Raw genomic sequence first — 27823 nt, 5'->3', positions numbered from 1 at the left:
GACCCTGGTGCTCAGGTCTAAGCCTCCCCCATCATGAGCTATGGTACTGGCTGTCCCCCAGTCATTTTGCTCCAAAACTAAGTGATCCAGATGTGGTGGTAGACTCTGGGTGGTAGACCCAATGACCCCGAAGATTTTACTATCCATAAGGGCTTCAGATCCCACAAATACAAATTGGTTTGGATTGGCATCAGCAAGAAATGAGCAACAGTCCTCAGTGTTGTGCTTTCTGGTAGCATTTCATGGCAAGAATAACAGTGGCCACACCGATGGGTAAAACACCCGAGGCATCACCATGGGCTGGCTGAATGCTGACACTGATGCCAAAGTGGACATGGGAGTGTCTAGTTCCCAAAAGCTGAATGAGTTGTGCTGCCATCGGGTTCTAGGGCTGCAGTAGAGGTTAAGTATGAAGGGTTTTCAGGGACTGGCAGGTTTCTCAAAGGGAAACAGCTGTTAACATTGCAGGGAGAGACAGGATGATAACAGATGGGGAATGGGTATGGTACCCATGTTGATTTCCTTAAAGGCAAAGTCAGGCGGAGACACCGAGTCTGAAGACGGATTGCATACTGGAGTGAAGGTGACTGCAGAATCAGTGGTAGGTGGGCCAGAAAAGACAGGGCACTGGGGAGAGTGGCTTCTTGGCAAGGCCCTGAATAAGCACCCCAAGATTTCAGCTGATAAGTGTTTCCTGAATAAAAAACAAGCTTAGAAGTTCAAGTAGGGCTGCTGACCATAAAAGCAGGTGGGCTGGTGGGGACGGTGGCCTTTGCAGGGGATATCTGCTCCACACTGGGATGGGCCTGGTCCAATGGGAGGAAGCTCACCCCAGATCTTGAGGGAGACCTGAAGAAGAAAGCTTGGAAGGAAGAGTACTATCCACATCAATTATAACACAGTCCAAGCAGGCTGGGAAATCCAGTCTGCAGACAGGCTGTCTGGCATGCTAGAAGTAACTGCAGAAGCAGTGATGGGTTGGCTGGTAAAGACAGGGGTACTGGTGCAAGCAACTTAAGGAGGGATCTGTAAGAAATGGGGAGGAGAATCCACATGCACAGGTGTATGTGACTCCATTCTGCAGAAGGCAAGCTTTAAGGAGAGGGAGAAAGTTCTAGGACATGTGGGTTAGGCAGAAGTAGAGGATCCTGCAACTATGACTGAGGGACTGGAATGCAGAGGGCCCCTGTTCTCATTATTAAGTGGAATAGCAAATATAGGTTGGAAGCCAAAGTGAGAAATAGCAGGAAGAGCAAAAGGAGAGTCAGGAACTGTGCGTCTCATTTCATGATCAGTATCTGATGTGCGTGTAGGTACAGGGGCAAAGAGTACGGGTGGCCTAACAGGCCAGTCAAGTCAGTGACTGCTAATTTGGTAGTTTCTGGAATCTGCAAGGAAAAGGTGTCCAATGGCAAAGGACCTGTGGCCTCCACAGCAGATAGGGAGAACAAGCAGGCTGAGCTGCTCTGCTGTCTGAAGGGGCCTCAATATTATTCTCCCACCTTGAGGTTCTATTGGTGTTCAGGGTTCTCCAAGCTTAGGTCTTCTGCAGTAACTATTCAGGCAAGGTAGGAGATGGGGGCAGCTCTCTTCACTCTCACAACAGTGGCAATGGGGGCAGCAATGGCAGCAGCAGGGGCATTGACAATTTCTGTTCACAGAGCCTACAACTGGCAGATGTGAGTGGAGAATTTCTCATTGACAGAGTATCTGAAAGCTTTCCTCTGTGAGTTGTTGTCTTTGACTTCAATGTGGCTGGTGAGCTGAGTTGATAATGGCATTCATCAAGCTCTTCCTTTCTCTGGCAGCAGGAAGGAGAATGTGGCTGGCCATTCAGCCCTGCTGCACCTCCTTCACTGCCATGAAGAGGCAGGAAGCCTGCAGCAGGCAGGACTATCTGGGCTGGTGATGGCATGATCTTTTGTGAATGAGCTCATAGAAGACATCTGTAACATCTGACCTCAGCTGTCGTCTGAGTGATTGGAATAGAGGCTTATCTTCAGGGGTCCAGGACTGCTCCCAAATATGTGATGCTTCTGTTGGTTGCTAGGGACCTAGATGCTGATTGTACTCTCCCACTGCTGTAGGGGCCCATTTTCTCTAACTCTGTCTTCTCCCACACTGCGGATCTTCCTCCTTCAGTATCCATTTCCTTCATGCCCCTGGTATCTTCATCTCGGTCTCCTTTAAGCAAGGATCTGGGGGGAGGTGTAAGTGGCTGTCCCAGGCCTCACAGGTGACTGTCTGATCAGGTGATGAAGGAGGAGAGTCCATTTGTGCCTTGGAGGAGGGATCTTTGTCATTCTGGAGTGGCCACTTTGTGGTACAAGCAGACAGCAATGTCATTTTCAGAGCGTCATCTCAGGATCCCCAGAGAGGAACATTGAGGCTTCCTGGTGGGACACTATCCTTTAGGGGTATATGACACCAGGATCCTGGTAGAACTACCAGGCAAAAAGCCAAAATAGAGTGATCCCAGCCAGAAGGGGGAGCACACTGGGTAGGATTGAACAAGTGCGTGATAGCATGGCCAGGCATGCGATCAGGATGGGGGCAAAGCTTGCTAAGCAAGTTGCCTATGAAGGGCAGTTTGTGTGCTGTCAGGTCCTGGGAGATATGACATTTGGAGAGGTCTCCTAACTACCTGCTACCTCCATGGCAAACCAGGTACTGTTCAGCTTGACGCATGTGACACATGGGACATGTGACAGAGAAAAAGTGTCCCAGCTAAGGGCATACTGCCAGGAAAATGCATGAGGAAAAGCACTGAAGGGCAAGAGGCCCAGAGGCCGAACCCCAGCAGGACTCTCTAGTACTTCTTGGCATTCCTACTACAGGTTGCAGGTGTTTGGCACCAGACAGTCTTGGTGGCAAGGTGGGACTGTCCAAGACTGAACTCCAGGAGCCTACATAACTGTCACTTCCAGGGCACCACGTCTGCAGGCACCTCAGTGCCACAGGGTGAATTTCAGGCTGTTCCTTTCGGACAACTGCCGCAGATGACACCAGTTCACCCTCAACACCTATCCCCACTCCTCCAGGCTGGTAGGTCAAGGCTCCAACACCAGCTCCTCCAGGGGCCTCCCTAGCTCTTCTTCAGTTCCAGGAGCTGGGTGCACCTTTTCTGTGGCCACCCAGGACAGGCGAGTATCCCAAGCATCTCTGGGGGACTGCTAGGCTTTCTGAGGTGGCAATGAGGATACCACAACACATTCTTTCCTGGCAGGCAGTTTATCTTCACTTATTTTTACAAATTTAGTAAGACAGCATTTAAGCCATAAAACCTTCCTCGTATCACATGTGTACTAGTGGCCCGCATTCCACACTGGGTGGAATTTGAACCCTGGTTGTCTGATTCCAGAGCTCATACATTTAACCACCAGACTATGGTGCCTTCCCATCATGTAGACATCACATATTACCATTTTTGACAGTCCTTAGGGTACTTAGTACAATTACACCTCCATAATGAACACAGGCACTGCCTATGGCTTTTCTCCTTTATTCTCTTAATATGGTGAATTACATTTATTTTTTAAATATTAAACCAACCTTGCATTTTTGGGAAAAACCTCACCCAAAAGTGGTCATGTTAGATCATATATATTCATAATTGTTATATCTTCTTGATAAGCTGACCCTTTTATCAGTATATAATGTCTCTCCTTTTAATAGTCTCTTTTTTTTTTTTTGAGAGAGAGTTTCACTCTGTCACCAGGCTGGAGTGCAATGGCGTGATCTCGGTTCACTGCAACCTCCGACTCCCTGGTTCAAGTGATTCTCCTCCCTCAGCCTCCTGAGGAGCTGGGATTACAGGCACATGCCACCATGCCCACCTAATTTTTGTATTTTTAGTAGAAACAGGGTTTCACCGTGTTGGCCAGGATGGTCTCGAACTCCTGACCTCATGATTCACCCACCTCGGCCTCCCAAAGTGCTGGGATTACAGGCATGAGCCACCGTGCCTGGCCCTTTTACTAGTTTATTAGTATAGCCACTTCAGCTCTTGTTTGGTCATTATTTTTATTGGATAACATTTCCCATCCTTTCACTTTCAACCTATATGTGTCTTTAGAGCTAAACAAGTCTTGTTTAGACAGCATATCATTGGGTCTTGATTTTCATTTATTATGCCAATATCCACATGTTTATTGGAGAGTTTAATTCATTTACATTTTAAGTAATTACCGATAAGGTAGAACTTCTGCCATTTTATTTGTTTTCTGTATATCTTATGCCTTTTTTGTTCTTTTCCTCCATTACTGCTTTTTTTTGTGTGTTTAACTGATATTTTATAATAAATGTTTTTGATCCCCTCTTCATGACCTTATGTATATTTTTAAAGATACTTCCTGTGGTTTCCATGAGAATTATATTTAACATCCTATAACAATATAGTTTGAAATTATTGCAAGTTAACTTAAGTGGCATATAAAGTATCTACTCCTATACAGCTCCTCCCCCTTTATCTTGTCACAGATTACCTCCTTATATATTGTGTGCCCAGTCATATACACTTATAATTTTTATGTACTCATCTCTTAAATTATGTAAGAAAAAGTGGATTTACAAATCAAAAGCACAGCAACACTGACTCCTATGTTTGCTTGTGTAGTTATCATTACCAGACATCTTTGTTTCTTCCTATGGCCTTGTGTTACTGTCTAATGGTCTTTCTCTTCAATTTGAAAGGCCCGTTTTAGGGTCTCCTGTAGGGAACAAACTCCTTCAGATTTTGTTTACCTGGGAATATCTTAATTTTTGCCTCATTTTTGAAGGACTTTTTTGCCAGATATAGAATTCTTGGTTGACAGTTCATCTTTTTCTTTTAGCAACCTAATACCTCTGGCTTTTATGGTTTCCCGTGAGCAACTGGTTGTTGGGTGGGCATGGTGGCCCATGCCTGTAACCCCAGCACTTTAAGAGGCAAAGGCAGAAGGATTGCTTGGGCCCAGGAGTTCAAGACCAGCCTGGGCAACATAGTGAAACTCATCTCTGCAGAAATAATAATAATAATAATAATTTAAAAATTAGTAGGCATGGTGGCATACACCTGTAGTCCTAACTACTCAGGAGGCTGAGGCTGGAGGATTGCTTGAGCCCAGGAGGTCGAGGATACAGTGAGTCATGATCATGCCACTGCACTCCAGCCTGGGCAAAAGTGAGATCAAGTATCCCTTGTACATGATAAGCTCCTTCCCTCTTGTTGCTTTTAAGAGAATTTGTGCTTGTCTTTCAACAGGTTGATTGTAATGTATTTCAATGTGTATCTCTTTCAGTTTATTCTATGTGGAGTTTGTTGATTGATATGTCCCCACCCAAATCTCATCTTGAATTGTAATTCCCATAATCCCCATGTGTCATGGGAGGAACCCAGTAGGAGGTAATTGAATTATGGGGGCGGTTACCTCCATGCTTCTGTTCTCAAAATAGTGAGTGAGTTTTCACCAGATCTGATGGCTTTATAAAGGACTTTTTCCCCTTTGCTTGACACTTCTCTCTCCTGCTGCCTTGTGAAGAAGTATGTGTTTGCTTCCCCTTCCACCATGATTGTAAGTTTCCTGAGGCCTTCCCACCATGCAGAACTGTGAGTCAATTAAACCTCCATCCTTTATAAATTACTCAGTGTTGGGTATTTCTTCATAGCAGCATTAGAATGGACTAATACATTGATCATATATTCATGTATTTCATCAAATTCGGGAAGCTTTCAGGCATTCTTTCTTCAAATGTTATTTCTTCTTCTTTTTCTCTCTTTGCTTCTGGGAATCCTTTACTGCATATGTTAGTGTGCTTAATGGTGTCCTGCAGGTCTTATGTTTTTTTCTGCTCCTCAGACTACATACTTTTCATTGTTTTGTGTTCATGTTCACTGAATCTGTCTTCTGCCTGCTCAAATCTACTGTTGAACCTCAATAGTGAGTTTTTCACTGTAATTATTGTACTTTTCAGCTTCAGAATGTTTTGGTTCCTTTTTGTAATTTCTATCTCTTTATTGATAGTCACTACTTATTCAAACATAATTTTTCTGATTTCCTTAATTCTTTGTCCATGTTTTTCTTTCACTCTTTGACCATATTTAAAATGGTTGTTTCAAAGTCTTTGTCTCGTAAGTCCAATATCTGAGCTTCCTGAGGAATAGTTTCTGTGAATTTATTTTTTCCCTTTGAATGGGCCATTTGAAAGTTACAGTATGATAATTCTGGAAGTCATATTTTCACCTTACCCAGGGTTTGTTGATTTATTTTAATTATTGGAAGCTATAGTAGTTCAATTGTTTACTGACTTTTCCCAACTACTTTTGCATAGACTGTTTTTCTTGTTATGTGTCCAACTGATGTCTCTTTTCCTTAGCTTATGTTTAGCTACTGTTTTGACCGAGTATTCTTTGAATGCCAAGGGCAAAAAAGAGAGAAAGATAAAGCGTATTAGGATTCTCCAGGGAGACAGAATAAATAGGATATATTGATAGAGGTACAGACATATGGGAGGGGATTTATTAGGGGGATTGGCTCATGTAATTATAGAAGCTGAGAAGTCCTGAGACAGGGCATCTGCAAGCTGGAGACCCGAGGATGCTGGTAACATGGCCCAGTCCAAGTCTAAAGGTCTCAGAACCAGAGAAGCTGATGGTGTAACTCTCAGTTCGAGGTCAAAGGCCTGAGAATCCAGGAACCACTGGTGTAAGTCCTGGAGTCCAAAGGCTGGGGAGCCTAGAGTTGTTGTCCAGAGACAGCAGAGGAAGAGTGTATCCCAGTTCCCACAGATAGATTGACACATTCACCTTTTCTCTGGTTTTGTTCTCTCCAGACCCCAAGCAGATTGGATGGTGCCCACTCACATTGAGGATGAACCTTCCCCACCTAGTCCACTCAGACTCACATGGTAATCTCCTGTGGAAACACCCTCACAGACACACCCAAAATAATGCTTTACCCAATTTCTAAGTATTCCTCAATCCAGCCAGACTGACAGCTGAAATTAACTATCAGAGAGAAAGGCATTGGGTTAGGGCAATAAACAAACAAAGAAACGAAAAACAGATGAGAGAAGAAGCAGCAGCTATCTCTTCCAGTATTTTCAGACTGGCTCTGTGCTATGGCCCTCATTAACACGTAGCAAGGCTTTTATTGAGCCTGGGGACGAGCCCAAGGTGAAAGCTAAGGGTCTGTCTTTTCAGGTCTTTCTGAACATGTGTCTTGCCTTGAACATGCATGGAATTTTCTAAATTTAGTCATATTTAAGGGCGCTTTTAATGCCCTAATTTCCCAGAGCAACTCTCTTCCTACTCTTCCTCTCTGGCTTAGGTGGTCTATTGTTTCTTTCAACCATAACTTTTGCCCTACACCACTTCAGGTTGTTTGCATTATAATATTTTCAAGCAATGTCTGTCACTTTTCCAGCCTGTGTGACTTGAAGTTAGATTAATTGGAAATGAACACTTTGCATTGGTCCTTCATGTGTCCCCTAAGCAGGTTAGCACAGCAATACATGATAATTTGTGAGTAAGGTCTGCTCTGCTCCCTCTGGAACCAGGGAACAGGATCCAATGGTGGGAATGCGAACTGAAGTCTTCAGAACTGCCACTGAGCTGAAAAGGGTATGGGGCAAAGGCCAGTAAGAATGTACAAAGCTTTCCTACTACTTAGCTTTTTCTTGATTCAGCATCTTCTTGGTTGGTGTAAACCTTTGACGGTTTTCCAGCGTTCTAGCAAAGTTGTTTCTAACAATTTCTGCTAGTTTTTGTTTGTTTGTTTGTTTGTAGAGATGGGGTCCTACTAAGTTGCCCAGGATGATCTCAAACCCTTGGCCTCAAGCAATCCTCCCAGCTCAGCCTCCCAAAGTGCTGGGATTATAAGCATGAGCCACCATGCTTGGCCCTGCTTTTTACTTATGTTTCCGTGGGAGGATGAGAGTTTGTAGCTGCCTACTCCACTATTTTGCTGATGTCACTGTTAATTACATTTCATTTTCCTATTTTAGCTTGTTCTTTTTAATAGAAAAGATGATGTGCAAAACCCTGATTATAACATATTTACTGATTTTGTTAAAATGAAGGCAAGAAAAGTAAATTTTGTAGAGTAAATATAGACTAATAAAATTTTTTGTAATGTCAACCCAAATGAGGGACTGAGACAGGGATCACAATCTAATAAGGTTTACTAATCTGGAGCTTGAGAGTGCGCATCAGGGGAGCCAGGATTACAGCAGTCTGTAACTGAGTTCCAAAGTCAATTACATAAAGCACAGTATTAACTTTTTTTTTTTTTTTTAAATCAGGGATACTGTGGTACAGATGGTGGGCAGTGAAGCAACCACTACATTCCTGTGATTTTGATCAGTGTTTAGAGAGATTATACATAAGGTAAAGCAAATGTGTGGTTGAGTGGGTAGGAGATGGAGGCATCTTAGGGCCTGGTGGAAGGATAATTGATTTTATCTTGCCTCATTTTACAACTGATAAACAAGTTTACAACCAGTACCCATCAGTGAAATATTTAACAGACTCTAGGTACACAGGAAGTGGTCAACTTTAGTTTATAGGCCTTGGGATTGAAGCTGACACGTGTCTATCTATGGGATGTTGCAACACGTAGCTTTGACTAGCATAGCTGCTCTTGCACATACACACATTCCTGAGCTACTGTTTACAGTAGGCCTGTGTTAGTTTCCCTTTTACTTATTTTCACAATAATGAACCCAAACTTCGCCAGCCTATCAAGAGAAGACATAGGCATGCATAATAACAATAATGAAATTTCCTCATCTTTGATTTTTTTTGAATAACTTCTAGTCCTATAAAATCCATGGATTTTAAAATTTGTTTATATTTTGTCATTATGAATAAATATTTATCAAGGTAGGAGGATAGGACATATTTCATTGAATTGTGTTTTTGTTTATTACTTCTACAATTTAGATGCAAGAATACAGTCCTCCAGTGTACTTTTACCCTCCAGTGTACTTTTACACACAGGAACAGGCATGGCTAGGTCCCTGGCAAATTGAAAACCAGTTATTTTCTGAGAGATTAGGGATCATGGTCTCACAATTTAAAAAATTACAAAACACATGAGGAAATAATTGATCATGATGGAAATACAACAGAAAACACATATGCACAGACACATAAAATATACAATCTGACCAGCTAGACTGAACATGCTTGAAGTATTGAATATAATACAAAATATACTTCTCTAATAGGGTTACAGTTTGGAAGTAAGGTATTAAGTTTATGAGATCAGAGGGTAGGTCAAGAAGTCCAATATACATCTATCAGACTTCCAGCAGGAGCTAACCTAAAGATGAGGGAATAATATATTCATGTATGGGAATCTGATACATGACAGAGGAGGCAACACAGATTAGCTGAGAAAAGATGGCCCAATCAATAAAGCATGCTTGAAAAATTGATTGGCAATGGTACTGAGAAAATGGAAACAAATCCCTACTTCAGGTTATATTCAAAATTCAATTAGAATCACTTGAGGCCAGGAGTTCAAGACCAGCCTGGTCAACATGGTAAAACCCTGTCTCTACTAAAAATACAAAAATTAGCTGAGTGTGGTGACGCATGCCTGTAATCCCAGCTACTCAGGAGGCTGAAGCAGGAGAATTGCTTGAACTCGGGAGGTGGAGTTTGCAGTGAGCTGAGATCGCATTGCTACACTCCAGCCTGGGTGACGCAGTGAGACTTTGTCTCAAAAAAAGAAAAAGAAAAAATTCAATTAAAAGAAAATATAGGAAAATACTTTATGATTTCAAGGTAAAGAAGAATGTTTAAAAACAATGCAATAAGCATAAGCCCCAAAGGAAAACACAACTAAATTCAAGGACTTTGTTAAAGATGTCACAAAGAGCATGAAAACATATACCCCAACTGGAAGAAGATATGTGCATCATATATAACTGAAAAGGACTGATGTAAAGAACACTAATGATTCAATAAGGAAATTAAACATAGGCCAATAGAAATGTGGGGAAATACATGCTATTAGTCATTTCACAGAAAGGAAAACTCAAGTAGCCATTGTATTAGTCCATTTTCATACCATCATGAAGAAATACTGGAGACTGGGTAATTTATAAAGAAAAATAAGTTTAATGGACTCACAGTTCCACATGGCTGGGGAGGCCTCACAATCATGGCAGAAGGTGAAGGAAGAGCAAAGGCACGTCTTTACATGGCAGCAGGCAAGACAGTGTGTGCAGGGGAACTGCCCTTTATAAAACCATGAGATCTCATGAGATTTATTCACTATCACAAGAAAAACATGGGAAAAACCCACCTTCATGATTCAATTACCTCCCATCAGGTCCCTCCCATTATATGTGGGGATTATGGGAGCTACAATTCAAGAAGAGATTTGCATGGGGCACAGCCAAACTACACCAGCCATTAAATATAAAAAGATGTATAACTTTATTATTTAATGCAAGACAAGCAAATTAAAACCAGTATGAGCTGTTAGTTCATATCCACCAGGTGGCAGAAATTTCAAAGTTGGATAATTCAATCATTTAGCATTGCCAAATAAAGTTGAATATGTACATATTGTACAATGAGAAAATTTAACTTCTACAATTCTAAACCCTAGATAAACTGGATGTGTCCACAATGAGATGCCATCTCACACCAGTCAAAATGGCTATTATTCAAAAGTCAAAAACTAACAGATGCTAGTGAAGTTGTAGGGAAAAAGGAACGCTTATACACTGTTGGTGAGAGTGTAAATTAGTTCAACCATTTTGGAAGATGGTGTGGAGATTCCTCGAAGACCTAAAGACAGAAATACCATTTGACCCAGCAGTTCCATTACTGGGTATTCCTTAAACAAAGGAATGTAAGTTGTTCTACTATAAAGAAAGACACATGCATGTGTGTATTTAATTGCATCACTATTCACAATAGCAAAGACATGGAATCAACCCAAATTCCCATTAATGATAGACTGGATAAAGAAAATGTGGTACATATACACCATGGAATACTATGCAGCCATAAAAAGGAACAAGATCAAGTCCTTTGAAAGGACATAGATGGAGCTGGAGGACATATCTTTAGCAAACTAATGCAGAAACAGAAAACCAAATACTGCATATTCTCACCTGTAAGTGGGAGCTAAATGATGAGAATATATGGACACGCAGAGAACAACAACACACACTGGGGCCTATTGGAGTTGGAGGGTGGGAGGAGGGAAAGGACCAGGAAAAATAACTATTGGGTATCGCTTAATACCTGGGTGATAAAATAATCTTTACAACAAACCCCAAACCTGCACATCCTGTACATGTATCCCTGAACTTAAAAGTTAAAAATGTTTTTAAACAAAATATATTAAAAGTTTTTAAAAATTGGGTGTGTCCAGCAAACAGGTCTGTTTATAATGTCAAAAACTTGGGAACAGTACAATGGATAAATTGTAAATACAAAAAATACTACACAGACATTAAAATGAATAAACCCCAAGTTGACAAACTGATGCATAATGTTGAGCAAAAGAAAAGGTTCCAGGTGAATATATACAGTATGATTCTGCTTATCTTTTTTTTTTTTTTTTTTTTTTTTGAGACGGAGTCTCGCTGTGTCACCCAGGCTGGAGTGCAGTGGCGCGATCTCGGCTCACTGCAAGCTCCGCCTCCCGGGTTTACGCCATTCTCCTGCCTCAGCCTCCGAGTAGCTGGGACTACAGGCGCCCGCCACCACGCCCGGTTAGTTTTTTGTATTTTTAGTAGAGACGGGGTTTCACCATGTTAGCCAGGATGGTCTCGATCTCCTGACTTCGTGATCCACCCGCCTCGGCCTCCCAAAGTACTGGGATTACAGGCTTGAGCCACCGCGCCCGGCCTCTTTTTTTTTTTTTTTGAGATGGAGTCTCGCTCTGTCCCCCAGGCTGGAGTGCAATGGCATGATCTTAGCTCACTGTAACCTCCACCTCCCAGGTTCAAGTGGTTCTCGTACTTCAGACTCCTGAGTAGCTGGGACTACAGGTGGTGTGCCACCACGCCCGGCTAATTTTTGTATTTTTAGTAGAGACATGGTTTCACCATGTTGCCCAAGCTGGTCTTGAACTCCTGGACTCAAGTGATCCACATGCCCCAGCCTCCCAAAGTGCTGGGAATACAGGTGTGAGCCACCATGCCCTGCCTGATTCTGCTTATCTAATGGTGAAAAGCAAATAAAAGTAAAGGTGGAGCCATGCAGTCATTATTAAACTATTTTGAAAAACAAGGATGACTAATTAAAAGTACAGGATAGAGGCAGAAGGGTGGACTAGGACTGCATGCAGATGAGGAGGGATCCGGGGGCTCTGCACCGTGAGCTCACCTGCATGGTGAATTCACAGGTGTTCATTGTCCATTATTCCTTAAAGTGTTCATATAAGTGAACACCTCCTCTTCTTTGTGTATGTGCCTTATTTAGCAATAAAAACGTTTTAAAAATAGTGAGATATACTTCAGATATGAATAGATCTTTGTGGAAACCCAACCGTAATAGTTTTCATGTGAAAGGGGCTTGTGAATTAAAAAAAAAAACCAGCAGCAGCTCCAGTACACACACACACAGCCACACATATTCATATAAAAAGGTCTATTGAAAAGTCTTTAACATCTGAATCCCTTTTATTTTATTTTTGCCTGGTGGTAGGCATAAATAACCTGGTAAGGATATCTACCCAAAGGGATATAAATCATTCTACCATAAAGACACATGCACACATGTATTCATTGCAGCACTTTTCACAGTAGTAAAGAAACGTAATCAACCTAAATGCCCATCAATGGCAGACTGGATAAATAAAATGTGATACATATGATGGAAAATATGGAATACCCTGCAGTCATCAAAAAAGATTGAGATCATGTCCTTTATGGGAACATGGATGGAGCTGGAGGGCCATTATCTTTAGCAAACTAATGCAGGAACAGAAAATCAAATACCGCATGCTCTCACTTATAAGTGGTAGCTAAATGAGGAGAACACATGGACACAAAGAAGGGAATAACACACCCTGGGGCCTATTGGAAGGTGGAGAGTGGGAGGAGGGAGAGGATTAGAAAAAGTAACAATTGGGTACTAGGCTTGGTACCTGGGTGACGAAATAATCTGTACAACAGACCCCCTTGACATGAGTTTACCTATGTAACAAACCTACATATGCACCCATGAACCTAAAATAAAAATAAAAAAAAAAGTTACCCAGGAATTTTCATGTCATTTTTGTTTTGACATATGCATATCCTTTGCCCACTTTTTAATGGGGTAGACAAACCTATCTTATAGACAAATTGCAAATAATACATATGGATGCTCCTTCTTCCAGGAGGTGGAGACTAAATATTCTCCTTCTTTAAGGGTGGGCTGACTTGGTGACTCCTTTCCAAAGACTACAGTAGAGGGAGGAACACATAGCAACTTTACAGTGGGTAAAAAACCATGGAAGACTACATTATTCAAATGATCAAGTTTTACATCACCAGAGATAAGAGATATTGATACCATGTACCCCGATGCAATGTGACAAGAAAGATACTTAACTTCTAAGGTGTCTTTCCAAAAACCTCAAAACTCCAAAACCCCAGTCTCATGGTAAGGAAGCACCAAACTCAGACTGTGGGGCATTCCATCTGGCCAGGTCTCTTGAAGACTACCAAGGCCATGAAAAATAAGGAAAGCGTTAGTCCAAACTACATTATTTTGTAAGCCCCCCACCATTTCACAGACCGTGGTCAAAGTGAAACATTCCACAGGGGTTTGGGCTGTGAGAAACATTCTGCCCGACCACCTGACTTTTTTTTTTTTTTTTTTTTTTTTTTTTTTGAGACAGAGTCTCACTCTGTCGTCCTGCTGTGGGATAATTAAGGAATTAGAGAGACCGAGGGGTTGAGGAGGAATTATTTAATTATTTAGGTGCATTGACCTAGTCGGATTAACATTCAAAGGACTGAGCCCTGAACAAAGAGTTAAGCTACCTTTTAAGCATTTTGTGGGGCAGGGGGGAGATCCGTGCAGGGGGAAGCATATTACAGAAGTGCGAAACAAAGACAGTTATTTAACTGAGACATGCATTACATTATTTCTTACTTTTCAAGAAACAACATGTTTTACGACTTGAGGTTATCTGTCTAGCAGACCTTGCATCTGCACAGCTAGAGAAACAGAGTCTTCACAATGCCTGGGAAAGGGAGAGATAAGGCTCGCTAGCCACAGAAGGAAAAACAGGCAGTTAATTTTGAAGGATTCCAGCTCTTTCTCTTCCTCAGGGGGAATTGGTTTTTTTTTTGTTTTGTTTTGTTTTTTACATACAACTGAGTTTTTGCTTACACATTCTTTAATTTCTTTTAATTCCTGTTCCAGCAATGGCTGGAGGGCAGTGGTGCAATCTCAGCTCACTGCAATCTCCACCTTCCGGGTTCATACCATTCTCCTGCCTTAGCCTCCGGAGTAGCTGAGACTACAGGTGACCACCACCACACCTGGCTGATTTTTGTATTTTTAGTAGAGACGGGGTTTCACCAAGTTAGCCAGGATGGTCTCAATCTCCTGACTTCGTGATCCACCTGCCTCGGCCTCCCAAAGTGCTGGGATTACAGGCGTAAGCCACCACACCCGGCCCCAACCACCTGACTTTCTTATCACATCTTGCTGGGAGAAAAGTCCAAAGGACCTCATTATCATATCCTGCCAGAAAAAGAGCCAAGCGGCCTCATCATGGGAACACCTTATTGATATCCTCCTGGGGAGTAAGCCATACCCCCCCTAGACCCCTACCCAGGCGTATAATTGCACCAGTTGTAAGCAGCAGTGGGCCCCGGCATTAAGCTGGTGCCCCACCTCCAAATAAAACCTGCATTGCAGTAGAGCCGCTATCCCTCCCCTCCCCTCCCCTCCCTTTCCCTTCCCTTCCCTTCCCTTCCCTCAGGTATTTCTTTATAGCAATGCAAATGGACTAACCCAATTTAGGACACCCCTAGGGGGAGAGGTCAGGCTGCTGGGACATCGCTCCTTTCCGAGCCATTTCTGGATGCCTCACTGATTGGATTTGCATTAAACAGTCATTCTGCAGCAAGATCACAAATCTACTCTTTATTTTTTATTTTTTAGACCAGAGTCTCATTCTGTTGCCTAGGCTGGAGTGCACTGGCACAATCTCGGCTCACTGCAACTTCCATCTCCCAGGCTCAAGCAGTTCTCCGGCCTCAGCCTCCTGAGTAGCTGGGATTACAGGTGCCCGCTACCACGCCCAGCTAATTTTTGTAGTTTTAGTAGACAGGGCTTTGCCATGTTGGCCAGGCTGGTCTCGAACTCCTGACCTCAGTTGATCCATCCACCTTGACCTCCCAAAGTGCTGGGATTACAGGTGTGAGTCACTGTGCCCAGACTACTCTTCTTTATTAAGGGGCCTGATTCCTGGCTCTGGAAAAGATCTCATCACTGATCCCTTATACATCAGGACAGGCAGAGACCACCACCTCCTCCACCCTGAAGATTGTTTTAGGAGAACACAGTGAGAAGCTCAAGGGGGTGAAATTCAAAAATGCGTGCATGAGCTGTGGACTAAGGTCTGCCTAAATGTGTGTACTGGATGGTGGTTGTGGTAGGGGGGTGGTGCTAGGGCTTCCTAAATTTGGGGAGATGATGAGAGGCATGCAATACATAATTGTCACATCATGGAGAATGGGGCATTCATCCCCTCAAGCATTTGTCCTTTTCAGCACCACTTGTTGAAAAGACTATTTTCATTGAATTGCCTTTAGTCCTTTGTCAAAGACCAGTTGACTGTATTTGTGCAAGTCTATTTCTAGGTTCTCTATTCTGTTCTATTGATCTACATGTCTATTCTTTCACGAATAGCAAGTCTTGATTAATACAAGTCTAGTCTGCATTGCCCTAGCAGAGGTTCTCCATGAGGGCTCCATCTCTGCAGCAACTTCTACCCTGGATATCCAGGCATTTCCATACATCCGCTAAAATCTAGGTGGAGGTTCCCAAACCTCAGTTCTTGACTTCTGTGCACCCACACGCTCAACACCACATGAAAGTAACCACGGCTTGGGGCTTGCCCTCTCTGAAGCAATGACCTGACCTATACCTTGGTCCCTTTTAGCCAAGGCTAAAGCTGAAGCAGCTGGGACAAAGGGTACCATGTCCCGAGGCTGTACAGAGCAGATGGGGCCCTGGGCCCAGCCACAAAACCATTTTTTACCTCCTAGGCTTCCAGGCCTTTGATGGGAGGGGCTCCTATGAAGGTCTCTGACATGCCTTGGAGACATTTTCCCCATTGTCTTGGTGATTAACATTTGGCTCCTTGTTACTTATGCAAATTTCTGCAGTAGGCTTGAATCTCTTCCCAGAAAATGGGTAAAAACCTTTTGTATTACATCATCAGGCACAAATTTTCCAAACTTTCATGCTCTGCTTCCTCCTGAATGCTTTGTCAGTTAGAAATTTCTTCCATCAGATACCCTAAATTATCTCTCTTAAGTTCAAAGTTCCACAGATCTCTAGGGCAGGGGCAAAACGTCACCAATCTCTTTGCTAAAGCAGAGTTAAGAATTACCTTTATGTCAGTTCCCAAGAATTTCCTCGTCTCTATCTGAGACCACTTCAGCCTGGACTTCCTTGTCCATATAGCTATCAGCATTTTGACTGAAGCCATTCAAGAAGTCTCTAGGAGGTTCCAAACTTTCCCAAATTTTCCTGTCTTCTTCTGAGCCCTCCAAACTGTTCCAACCTCTGCCTGTTACCCAGTTCTAAAGCTGCTTCCACATTTTTGGGTATCATTATAGCAGTACCCCATTCTACTGGAACCAATTTGCTGTATTAGTCTGTTCTCACACTGCTATGAAGACACACCTAAGACTGGGTAATGTGTAAAGGAAAGAGGTTTAATTGACTCACAGTTCCACCTAGCTGGGGAGGCCTCAGGACACATACAATCATGGTGGAATCCAAAGGGGAAGCAGGCACCTTCTTCTCAGGGTGGCAGGACGGAGTGAGTGCCAGCTAGGGAAATGCCAGACACTTATAAAACCATCAGATCTCACGAGAACTCACTCACTGTCATGAGAACAGCATGGGGGAAATCACCCCCGTGATTTAGTTACCTCCCACAGGGTCCCTCCCACAACACGTAGGGATTATGGAATTACAATTCAAGATGAAGTATGGGTGGGGACATGAAGCCAAACCATATCATCTACAGATCAATTGAAAAGAACAGACATCTTGACAATACTGAGTCTTCCTATCCATGAACATGAAATCTCTCTCCATTTATTTATTTTTTTCATTTTAGCTTTGTAGTTTTCCTCATAAAAGACCTTTTGTATATTTTGTTAGATTTACACCTAACAATGTCATTTTGGAGGAAGTTAATGTAAATGATATTTTGTTTTTAATTTCAAATCCCAATTGCTCATTGCTGGTATACAGGAAAGTGATTAACTTGTATATATTAACATATATCCTGCAGTCTTAATAGTTTAATTCCAGAAGCTTTTCCTTGATTTTTAAAAATTTTGTACAAAGACAATCATATCTACTAACAAAGACAGTTCTATTTCTTCCTTTCCAATTTGTACACCCAACTTCCATTAAAACACTGAAAAGTGGTGAGAGGAGATATCTTTACCTTGTTCCTGATCTTATCAGAAAAACTTCTAGCTTCTCTCATTCAGTGTTATGTTAGCTGTAGATTTTTTGTAGATGTTCTTTATCAAGTTGAGAGAGCTCTCTTCTATTTCCAGTTTGCTAAGTGTTTTCCTTTTCTTTCTTTTTTTTTTTTTTGAGACGGAGTCTCCCTCTGTTGCCCAGGCTGGAGTGCAGTGGCGCGATCTCGGCTCACTGCAAGCTCCGCCTCCCGGGTTCATGCCATTCTCCTGCCTCAGCCTCCCGAGTAGCTGGGACCACAGGCGCCCGCCACCACGGCCGGCTAATTTTTTGTATTTTTAGTAGAGATGGGGTTTCACCATGTTAGACAGGATGGTCTCGATCTCCTGACCTTGTGATCCGCCCACCTCGGCCTCCCAAAGTGCTGGGATTACAGGCGTGAGCCATCATGACCGGCCGCTAAGTGTTTTTTTAATCATGAATGGGTGCTGTATTTTGACAAATGCTTTTTGCAACTATTGATATGACTATGTGATTTCTGTTAATATGATGGATATTAATTGATTTTCCAATGCTGAACCAGCCTTGCATATCTGGAAGAAACCCAACTTGGCCATGGTGTATAATGCTTTTTATATATTGTTGGGTTTGATTTGCTAATATTTTGTTGAAGACTTTTCCATTTATATTCATAGAACATGTTGACCTGCATTTTTCTTTTCTTACAATGTAATGTTTTAGTATTAGTGTAATGCTGGGCTCATCATATGAGTTAGGAAGTATTCTCTTTACTTCTATCTCCTGGAAGACATTGTAAAGAACTAGTGCTTTCTATTTCAGGTGGTTATTACTTATTTCATTTTAAATAGGACAATTCAGATTATCTATTAATTCTTGTGTGAGGTTAGCAAACTGTGTTTTTCATGGAATTGATCCATTTCACTTAGGTTATCAAACTTGTAGGCAGAGTGTTGTTCATGGTATTCCTATGTTATCCTTTTAATGTCTGTGGGATCTATAGTGATACTCCATTTCATTTCTGATTTTAGTAATTTGTGTTCTCTCTCTTTGCCCCACCTCTTAGCTTGGCTTAGAGGCTTATTAATTTCATCTTTTAAAGAAACAGCTTTTTATTACATTAACTTTCTCTATTGATTTCCTGTTTTCAATTTCATTGATTTCTCCTCTAATTTGTATTATTTCTTCTGCTTACTTTGGATTTAAATTGTTCTCCTTTCTCTAATTTTCTAATTTGGATTACTGATTTGGGGTATTTATTCTTTTCTAATGTGGGCATTTAATGTCATACATTTCTTTATAAACTCTGCTTTCACTGTATCCCACAGATTTTAATAGGTTGTATTTTCATTTAGTTCAAAATATTTAAATTTTTTTTTTGTTTTTTGGATCCATGTGTTTTTTAGAAGTGTGTTGCTTAATATCCATATATTTTGGAATTTTCTATATTTCAGAACTATCTGTTACTGATTTCTAGTTTAATTCCACTGTGGCCTTCTCCCTTGCCTCTGCTCCCTGTTCTCCACTTTACAGCCAGAGGATGTTGGTTAAGACCTGATTCTGACCTCCATCCTCTCCACCAAATGTTCCCTGACTCCTCAGAAAAGACACACATCTGCTCTGCCTGCCCTTCCAGGCCTGAATCCTGCATCCTCACTCTCTGGTCCCACCAAACATAATGGAGACCTTCAGTTCCCTGAATACCACCAGCTCAGTTTTGCATAGAAATACGTTCACATGCTGATCCTTGTGCTCATAACACCATCTACATAGCATTCTAGCAGTTATCAGAAATGGGAACCTCTCCATGTATCTCCTGACCTAGGATTAAGATACTGAGTCTGAGGGAACTCAGGGGCCCTAAATCCAACAGCCAGGAAAGTGGCAGGCGTATGTATAGTCCCAAGACACCAAAATCCCAGAGACTATATGGTTAGGAGATGAGGAGGGTACAGGTCTGAGACACCCTCTACTCACCTGTGCATGACCTTAGTCATGCACAGCTGAGCAGAGACTTCTGCAGCCATTAGTATCTGTGAGAAGAACAACACTACAGGCAACTGGCAACCATGGTGGGGTTCTAAGGGTTTGTCCAACCCCTTCTCCTGGTGCTGGAGCAAGATGGCCTCCAGCTGACTGTCTACTGTGGGCCTCACACATTAGGGCAGCCTTTTATCAGCTGTGTGATCTTGGGCTACTCGACCTCCCTGTTCCTCAGCATCTTCAGCTGTAAAATGGGGACAGTAATGGAACCAACTCATAGGGGTAGTGTTGGTATCAAACACATTAGTACATATAAAGTGCTAAGTATATGCTATCGTTATCCACAGAATCAAGACTTTTGTTAAAATAAACTACAGCCACATGCATGTCATGAATGCATCTCAGAAAAACAAATACAGTATCACAACATTTATGTAAAGTTTTAAATATGAACAAATAAGTAATATATGGTTATGGGATATAGCCCTATATGGCTGAAGAAACAGTATTAGGAAAATAAAACTATTAACTACACAAAATTTAGAATGAATGATTACCTCAAAGCAGGGGAGAGAATACAGACGAAACTTCTAAGATATTGATAAAGTTCTGTTTCTTAAAGCAGATGATAGCTTCATGGCTGTCTGTCTTAGTGTTATTCTTTTTGCCTTACTTATACATCATAAATATTATTTTGTGTAATTTTAATGTAAATCAAAACAACCATAAACAAAGCTGTCTCAGATGTTGACTAAAGCTGTTCATTGTATGTTTGCATGCACAAAAGTGTTTAATTTACAGGTGTTGGGAGCCAGCGCCCCAAAATCTGGCCATAAACTGGCCCCAAAACTGGCCATAAACAGAATCTCTGCAGTACTGTGATATGTTCATAATGGCCCTAACGTCCACGCTGGAAGGCTGTGGGTTTACGGGAATGAGGACAAGGAACACCTAGGGCGGAAAACCGCTTAAAGGCATTCTTAAGCCACAAACAATAGCATGAGTGATCTGTGCTCTAAGGACATGCTTCTGCATGGAAGGCCCATCCCTTCGTTTCCCATAAGGAATATTTTTAGTTAATTTAATATCTACAGAAACAATGCTAATGACTGGTTTGCTGTTAATAAATACGTGGGTAAATCTCTGTTTGGGGCTCTCAGCTCTGAAGGCTGTGAGACCCTTAATTTCTCACTTCACACCTCTATATTTCTGTGTGTGTGTCTTTAATTCCTCTAGCGCCGCTGGGTTAGGGTCTCCCCGACCGAGTTGGTCTCGGCATACAGGTATCTTTTAGAACTGAAAATTTCACTACCAGAATTTTTATACTGATAAAATTATTATTATGACATAATGATTTACGTCATCATAAATTGTTTCACCTAATTCATTATCTAAATTAAAACCTTGTTATAACACATAAAAAGGAAAAATGAATTAAGGCTTTTGTCAGTGTTCTCAATGCAAAGTGACTGAAATTTTGAATGAGTTTTAGCCACCTTCAAGCATTTAAGAGAATGTGTGCTAGGTTTGAATACTTGTACCCTCTAAAACTCATATTGAAATTTCATTGCCAGCTGGGTATGGTGGCTCATACCTGTAATCCCAGCATTTTGGGAGGCCGAGGCAGGTGGATCATTTGAGGCCAGGACTTTGAGACCAGCCTGGCCAACACGGCAAAACCCCATCTCTACTAAAAACACAAAAATCAGCTGGGCATTGTATTAGTCCATTTTGATGCTGCTGATAAAGACATACCCAAGATGGGGCAATTTACAAAAGAAAGAGGTTTAATGGAGAACTCACAGTTCCACATGGCTGGGGAAGCCTCACAATTATGGTGGAAGGGAAGGAAGAGAAAGTCACATCTTACATGGATGGCAGCAGGCAAAGAGAGTTCGTGCAGAAACTCCCATTTTTAAAACCATCAGATCTTGTAAGCCTCATTCACTATCAGTAGAACAGTGCAGGAAAGACCTGCCTCCATAATTCAATCATCATCCACTGAGTTCCTCCCACGACACATGGGAATTGTGGGAGTTACAATTCAAGATGACATTTGGGTGGTGACGCGTACCTGTAGTCCCAGTTACTCGGGAAGCTGAGGTGGGAGGATCACTTGAACCTGGGAGGCGCAGGTTGCAGTGAGCTGAGATTGTACCACTGCACTCCAGCCTGGGCAACAGAGCAAGACCCTGTCTCAAAAAAGAAAAAAAAGAAAGAAATTTCATTACCACTAAAACAGTATTATGAGGTAGGAACTTTAAGAGGTGATTAGGCCATGAGGGCTCTGCCCTCATGAGTGGGTTTAATGCTTTTTAGAAAAGGCTTCTGGGACCTGTATGCTTTCTTTGCTCTTCTGCCATTTGGGAAATAGTGTGTCTGCCACTCCACCCAGCCTGACCCTTCTCCCATGCCCCCCAAAATGCACCATTCAAGGTACCATCTTGGAAGCAGAGAACAGGCCTTTACTAGACACTAAATCTGTTGGCCCATTGATCTTGGACTTCCCAGCCTCCAGAACTGCTAGAAAATAAATTTCTGTTCTTTATAAATTGGTCTGTGGTATTCTGTTATAGCAGCACAAAACAAAGACAATGTGATATTTAAGGCTTTTGATTTTAGTATGTTTACAACGCTTAGTAGCATACTAAAAGGTGAACCAAATATGAAATACTTGCATAAGTTTAACTTCTTAAATCCATATATTTTCAATGTTTAATTCACTACCTACATGCACATATTTAGCATGATATTAATTGCTTAATGTTGAAATAAATGGTGTTTCATAAATTCATAAGTTAAAAATAGTGAGTGGAGAGGGTAACTCCGGGCCTGTGGTGTGAGCACTAATTCTCTATCCTTAAAATAGTCCTGCATTCTTAAGATCTGCCCTGAATGGTGTCCCTTCTACCCCTAGCCAAAACAGCCTGAACATTCCTTCAGCTTGACTAAACTTAGACAGGTTTCTCCTCTTATAGGCCCCTGGCCTCCCTTTCCTTAGAGCATTCACTTCAGGAAACTTTTAATTGTAATCTTTCTACGCCCCTTGAAATGTACTTAAATCTTCTCCCAGCCTCTTGCCACTTTCACAAACCAGGAAATGTCTTTCTAAAGGACTTGGAAACTTTTGTTTTAAAACATAGATATTGTAGATATCGAAGGAGACGGCACACCTATCTCCCAGTTTCTGTGGGAGGGTAGGAGCCTAACATCAATGGGTACCTATTATCAAACATTCAGGGCTCGGAGCAAAACATTAGCAAATTCATGAATAATTCACGGTGGTTCACAGATCCCACTGGTCAGCCTCCCCACTTAACGTGTTCCAGTATTTTTCCACTAGCTCACTCCAGTGCTTCAAAAGCCTGCCACCTTTTGGTCCAATGGCGCTGACTTCGGTACCTCTCTCATATTGCAAAAGTCTTGAATAACTTTCTCTGCCTGTTTCAACTTTTTCCAGTTCATTTTTTATTCTGACACTCTTCTATGGCTTCTCCTCTGGCTCCCCCATCGTAACTCTCCTGTTGTCTGTTCCAGCAGCCTCCCCAAGGTCTTCCACTTTCACTCTTACCACTCCGCTTCCTCAGTTCTGAGCAGCCTTTGGGAACCTTTTCAAATCCTATCTCAGTTGGAATCTCTCAGTTTAACACCCCCGGGGCTAATCTTCTATGGCGACCTCAGAAGGAAGGGGTAATGCTCAGGCAACCAAGTCACATGTGACTCATGTCCTGGCAATCTCTTTCTTGTGGACAGGTGACAGGCCCCGGTTTCCCTGCTGCTCCACACAATGGGACCTCCAAGCCCCCGCACGTGCTGGCTCCACTCGTAACACTCTTCCACCCTCATCACGCTGGGTGTCAAGACGGGAACACAACCAGGAACGCGCCACCGTCCTGAACAAACTTCACTGAAGGTAAACTGAGTGGGCGCCCTTCATTCGGGTCTTAGGATTGGGAGGTGGGAGTTCTGCCCGGTGAGGGTTTAGAGGACACAGCACTAACCCGCGCTGGGTTGATTAGCTCAAGCTTCGCCATTAAAGGCCATTGGCGGCGAGGACCCCCGGAGCGGTGGACTCGGCCGCACCCAGCCTGGCGCGAGGTCGCCCGGCAGAGCCCTCGCCAAGCTTCAGAACCGCCTCTGTCCGTGGGGCAACACCGGCTCTAGGGCTTTTCCCACTCACTTTATCTTGCGCCCCACTGTACTGTTCTGTCAAGTGACCCACCTCAGAAAACGACCGCCTCCAGGAGGACGCCGGAAGTCCCGCCTTGTCGCTTTTATGTGCTCGGAAATGCCTCTTTCCTCGGCCTCCATTGGCCCAACTTCGCAGGAGCATGGCGCAGAGGCATCTGGGTAATGTAGTTCCCATAGAGACAAGGGTCCTGGCTAGGCACACTTGCTTCAGACCACCGAGCATAGGCTAAGGGACCCTCGGAAGAGCTTAAGGAAATGCTGTTTCCAAGCTCCAAGAACTGAACCGGGCGGGACATGGTGGCGCGCGCCTGTGTTCCAGCTATTCGACAGACTGAGGCCGGGACATGCTTGAGCCCAGAAATTTGAGGCTGCAGTGAGCTAGGATTGCACCGCTGCGCTCCAGCCTGGGACCCAGAGCAAGACCCCGCCTCTACAAAAAGAAAAAGAAAAAAAAAAAAAAAGAAAGAAAACTTGGGGTCAGTATTTCACGTGCACTCCAAAGCTGCAACATCAGTTGGGTACACAACACGGTAATGCCAGTCCAATACAGTGTGCCTATCAGATGAGAGCTAACGAATGCAGGCATCCTCAGAGACACTGCAAACTGGGTTCCAGACCATTGCAATAAAGCGAATATCGCAATAAAGTATGTCACAGGAGAGTCTGGGCGCGGTGGCTCACGCCTGTAATCCCAGCACTTTGGGAGGCCAAGACGGGCGGATCACGAGGTCAGGAGATCGAGGCCATCCTGGCTAACACGGTGAAATCCGTCTCTACTAAAAATACAAAAAATTAGCCGGGTGCGGTGGCGGGCGCTTGTAGTCCCAGCTACACGGGAGGCTGAGGCAGGAGAATGGCGTGAACCCGGGAGGCGGAGCTTGCAGTGAGCCGAGATTGCGCCACTGCACTCCAGCCTGGGCGACACAGCGAGACTCCGTCTCAAAAAAAAAAAAAAATAAAAAATAAATAAATAAATAAATAAACAAATAAATAGTAAAGTATGTCACAGGAATTCTTTAGTTTCTCAGTGCCTATAAAAGTTATGTTTACACTATACTGTAGTCTATTAAGTGTGCAATAGCATTGTCTTTTAAAAAATGTGGGTACCATCCTTAAAAATACTTGATTACCAAAAATGTTTATGATCATCTGAGCCTTCTGCCAGTTATAATCTTTTGTCTTGATAGCTGTTGACTGATCACGGTGGTAGTTGCTGAAGGTCGGGGTGGCTGTGGCAATTTCTTAAAATAAGACAGCAATGAAATTTGATGCATCAATTGATTTTTTTCCTTTAAGGAAATATTTATCTGTAGCAAGCAATGCTGTTTGATAGCATTTTGTCAGTAGAACTTCTTTCAAAATTGGAGTAAATCCTCTCATATACCCTGCCACCGCTTTATAAATTATTAATAAGTTTATGGAATATTCTAAATCCTTTGTTGTCACTTCAACAATGTTTACAACATCTTCACCAGGGATAGAGTCACTTTCCAAAAACCACTTTCTTTGCTCATCCATAAGAAGCGACTTCTCATCTGTTCAAGGTTGATCATAAGATTGCAACAATTCAGTGTCATCTGAAGGCTCCACTTCCCATTCTCTTTTCTTGCTATTTCTACCACATCTGCACTTACCTCCTCCACTAAAGTCTTGAACCCCTCAAAGTCATCCATGAGAGCTGGAATAAACTTCTGCCAAACTCCTGTTAATGTTGATATTTTGACCTCCTCTCCTGAATCACGGATGTTCTCCATGGCATCTAGAATTGCAAATCCTTTCCAGGAGGTTTTCAATGTACTTTGCCCAGATCCATCAGAGGAATCACTATCTATGGTAGCTATGGCCTTTCAAAATGTATTTCTTAAATAATAAGACTTGAGAGTTGAACTTACTCCTAGATTTATGGTCTGCAGAATGGATATTATGTTAGCAGGCATGAAAACCACATGAATCTCCTTATACATCTCCATCAAAGTTCTTGGATGACTAGGCACATTGTCAATAAGCAGTAATTATTTTGAAATGAATCTTTTTTTCTAAGCAGTATTTCTCAACAGTGGGCATAAAATGTTCAGTACACCATGCTGTAAACAGATGTGCTGTCATCCAGGCTTTATTGTTCCATTTAGAGAGCACAGGCAGAGTAGATTTCATGTAATTCTTAAGGGTCCTTTGGTTTTTGGAAAAGTAAATGAGCATTGGCTTCAACTTAAACTAATCAGCTACAATAGCCCCTAATAAGAGCCAGCCTGTCCTTTGAAGCCAGGCATTGACTTTTTTTTTTTTTTTCTAGCTATGAAACTCCTAGGTGGCATCTTCTTCCACTAGAAGTCTGTTTAATCTACATAAAAACATCTGTTGTTTAGCATAGCCACTTTCATCAATGATCTTAGCTAGATCTTCTGGACAGCACTTGCTGCTTCACCTTGCACTTCTAAGTTGTGGAAATGGCTCCTTTCTTTAAGCCTTGTGAACCAACTTTTGCTAGCTTCCAACTTTTCTTCTGCAGCTTCCTTACCTCTCTCAACCTTCATAGAGTTGAAAAGAGTTAGGGCGTTGCTCTGAATTAGGGTTTGGCTTACCTCTCTCAACCTTCATAGAATTGAAGAGAGTTAGGGCCTTGCTCTGGATTAGGGTTTGGCTTACCTCTCTCAATCTTCATAGAATTGAAGAGAGTTAGGGCCTTGCTCTGGATTAGGGTTTGGCTTAAGGGAATGTTGTAGCTGGTTTGAGCTTCTACCCAGACCACTCAAACTTTCTCCATATCAGTAATAAGACTGTTTCCCTTTCATATCATTTGTGTGTTCACTAAAGTAGCACTTTTAATTACCCTCAATAAATTTTCCTTTCCATTCACAACTTGGCTAATCATTTGATGTAACAGGCCTGCCTTTTGGCCAACCTCCCTCTCTAAATTAATCATTTCTAGCTTTTGATTTAAAGTGAAAGACATGTGACTCTTCCTTTTACTTGAACACTTAGGGGCCATTATAGGGTTATTAATCGGCCTAATTTTAATATTGTTGTGTTTCAGGGAATAGGGAGACCCAAGGTGAGGGAGAGGGTTGGGGGAATGGCCGGTTGGTGGAGCAGTCAGGAAATACACGTTTCTCCATGAAGTTCACCATCTTATATGGTGGTGGGCGTGGTTTGTGGTGCCTCAAAACAACGACAGTGTAACATCAAAGATCAGTGATCACCGATCACCATGAAAGATGCAGTAATAATGGAAAAGTTTGAAATATTGTGAGAATTGCCTAACTGTGACACCGAGACCCAAAGGGAGCACAGGCTGCTGGAAAAATGTGCTGATAGACTTGCTCAGTGCGAGGTTGCCACAAACCTTCAATTTGTAAAAAACACAGCTTATGCAAAGCTCAAGAAAGCAAAGTGCCATAAAATTAGTTATACTTATCCTCCTTTAATATGTGATCAAACCAATCCCCAAATCCCATTTTGTACATCTGTTTCCTGGGATCTTCTTGGTTCCAATAACTCTTGTCAGTGAGGGTCCTGGAAGGTAACAGACAACTCTTTTCAAAGCAGGGTAATTAAGAGTTTAATGAAGTGATTCTTTGTAAAAGCAATATGAAGTTAAAGGAAATCAAAGTGGGCCAGCAAAGGACCTTTGTATAAAACACCTGTCTATGTAAAGATAATTTTAAAAATTCAACTAGTAAGATGATACGGGACCAGCTACTTGCAGTCTTTGGTACTGTGGCTGGGGAGGTGGCAGCTGAATAAAGCAATATGGGAGCCTCAGTTGAATAAAACAATCAGGTCATTGAAAAGAAAATTTTAACATAGGGGTAAAAATGGGAAACAAAACAATTAAATTAAGTTCTTTTGAAAGTTTTCCTTTGGATATCAATGTTTGAAAAAAACTACACAACCATTCATGTTAAGAAAGAAGATGAACATTATAACTTGGAAAATACATTCTGCTTGAAGACCATTAAAATATTTTAACTAAAATGAGAAGTTAAGTACCTACATTGAAGTGAAACATGT

General features: G+C 42.2%; 1 protein-coding gene, 1 long non-coding RNA gene and 1 other non-coding gene across 20 annotated transcripts in view; 2 read left to right on the top strand and 1 right to left on the bottom strand.

Annotated features, from left to right (window-relative positions):
• ZNF30 (zinc finger protein 30) overlaps nt 1-23871 on the bottom strand; it is an 82176-nt gene extending 58305 nt beyond the window's left edge. For 3 of the 18 annotated variants that reach the window (XR_013410447.1, XM_028839455.2, XM_015123538.3), the window contains exons 1-2: nt 23623-23871; nt 21696-21813 (exon numbers count right to left, since the gene is read on the bottom strand). The gene's annotated coding sequence lies outside the window, so the exon portion shown is untranslated. Of the gene's footprint in view, nt 1-8332; nt 9704-10117; nt 10226-14492; nt 15284-15393; nt 17015-21376; nt 21814-22993 lie in introns of those variants that run through there. The other 15 variants (XR_013410460.1, XR_013410456.1, XR_013410449.1 and 12 more) reach the window with 11 other exon arrangements.
• Nucleotides 1117-1172, top strand: MIR7175 (microRNA mir-7175). The gene has a single exon (NR_128351.1). It is a non-coding gene; the product is annotated as a microRNA mir-7175 (primary transcript).
• LOC144337399 (uncharacterized) lies at nt 3680-6222 on the top strand. The gene is made up of 2 exons (XR_013410472.1): nt 3680-3724; nt 5163-6222. It is a non-coding gene; the product is annotated as an uncharacterized LOC144337399 (long non-coding RNA).
• Nucleotides 23872-27823: the final 3952 nt, after the last annotated feature.

Source organism: Macaca mulatta, chromosome 19 (genome assembly GCF_049350105.2).
Source record: "Macaca mulatta isolate MMU2019108-1 chromosome 19, T2T-MMU8v2.0, whole genome shotgun sequence".
Classification (NCBI taxonomy): domain Eukaryota; kingdom Metazoa; phylum Chordata; class Mammalia; order Primates; family Cercopithecidae; genus Macaca; species Macaca mulatta.
This window is presented reverse-complemented; position numbering and strand designations above follow the sequence as displayed.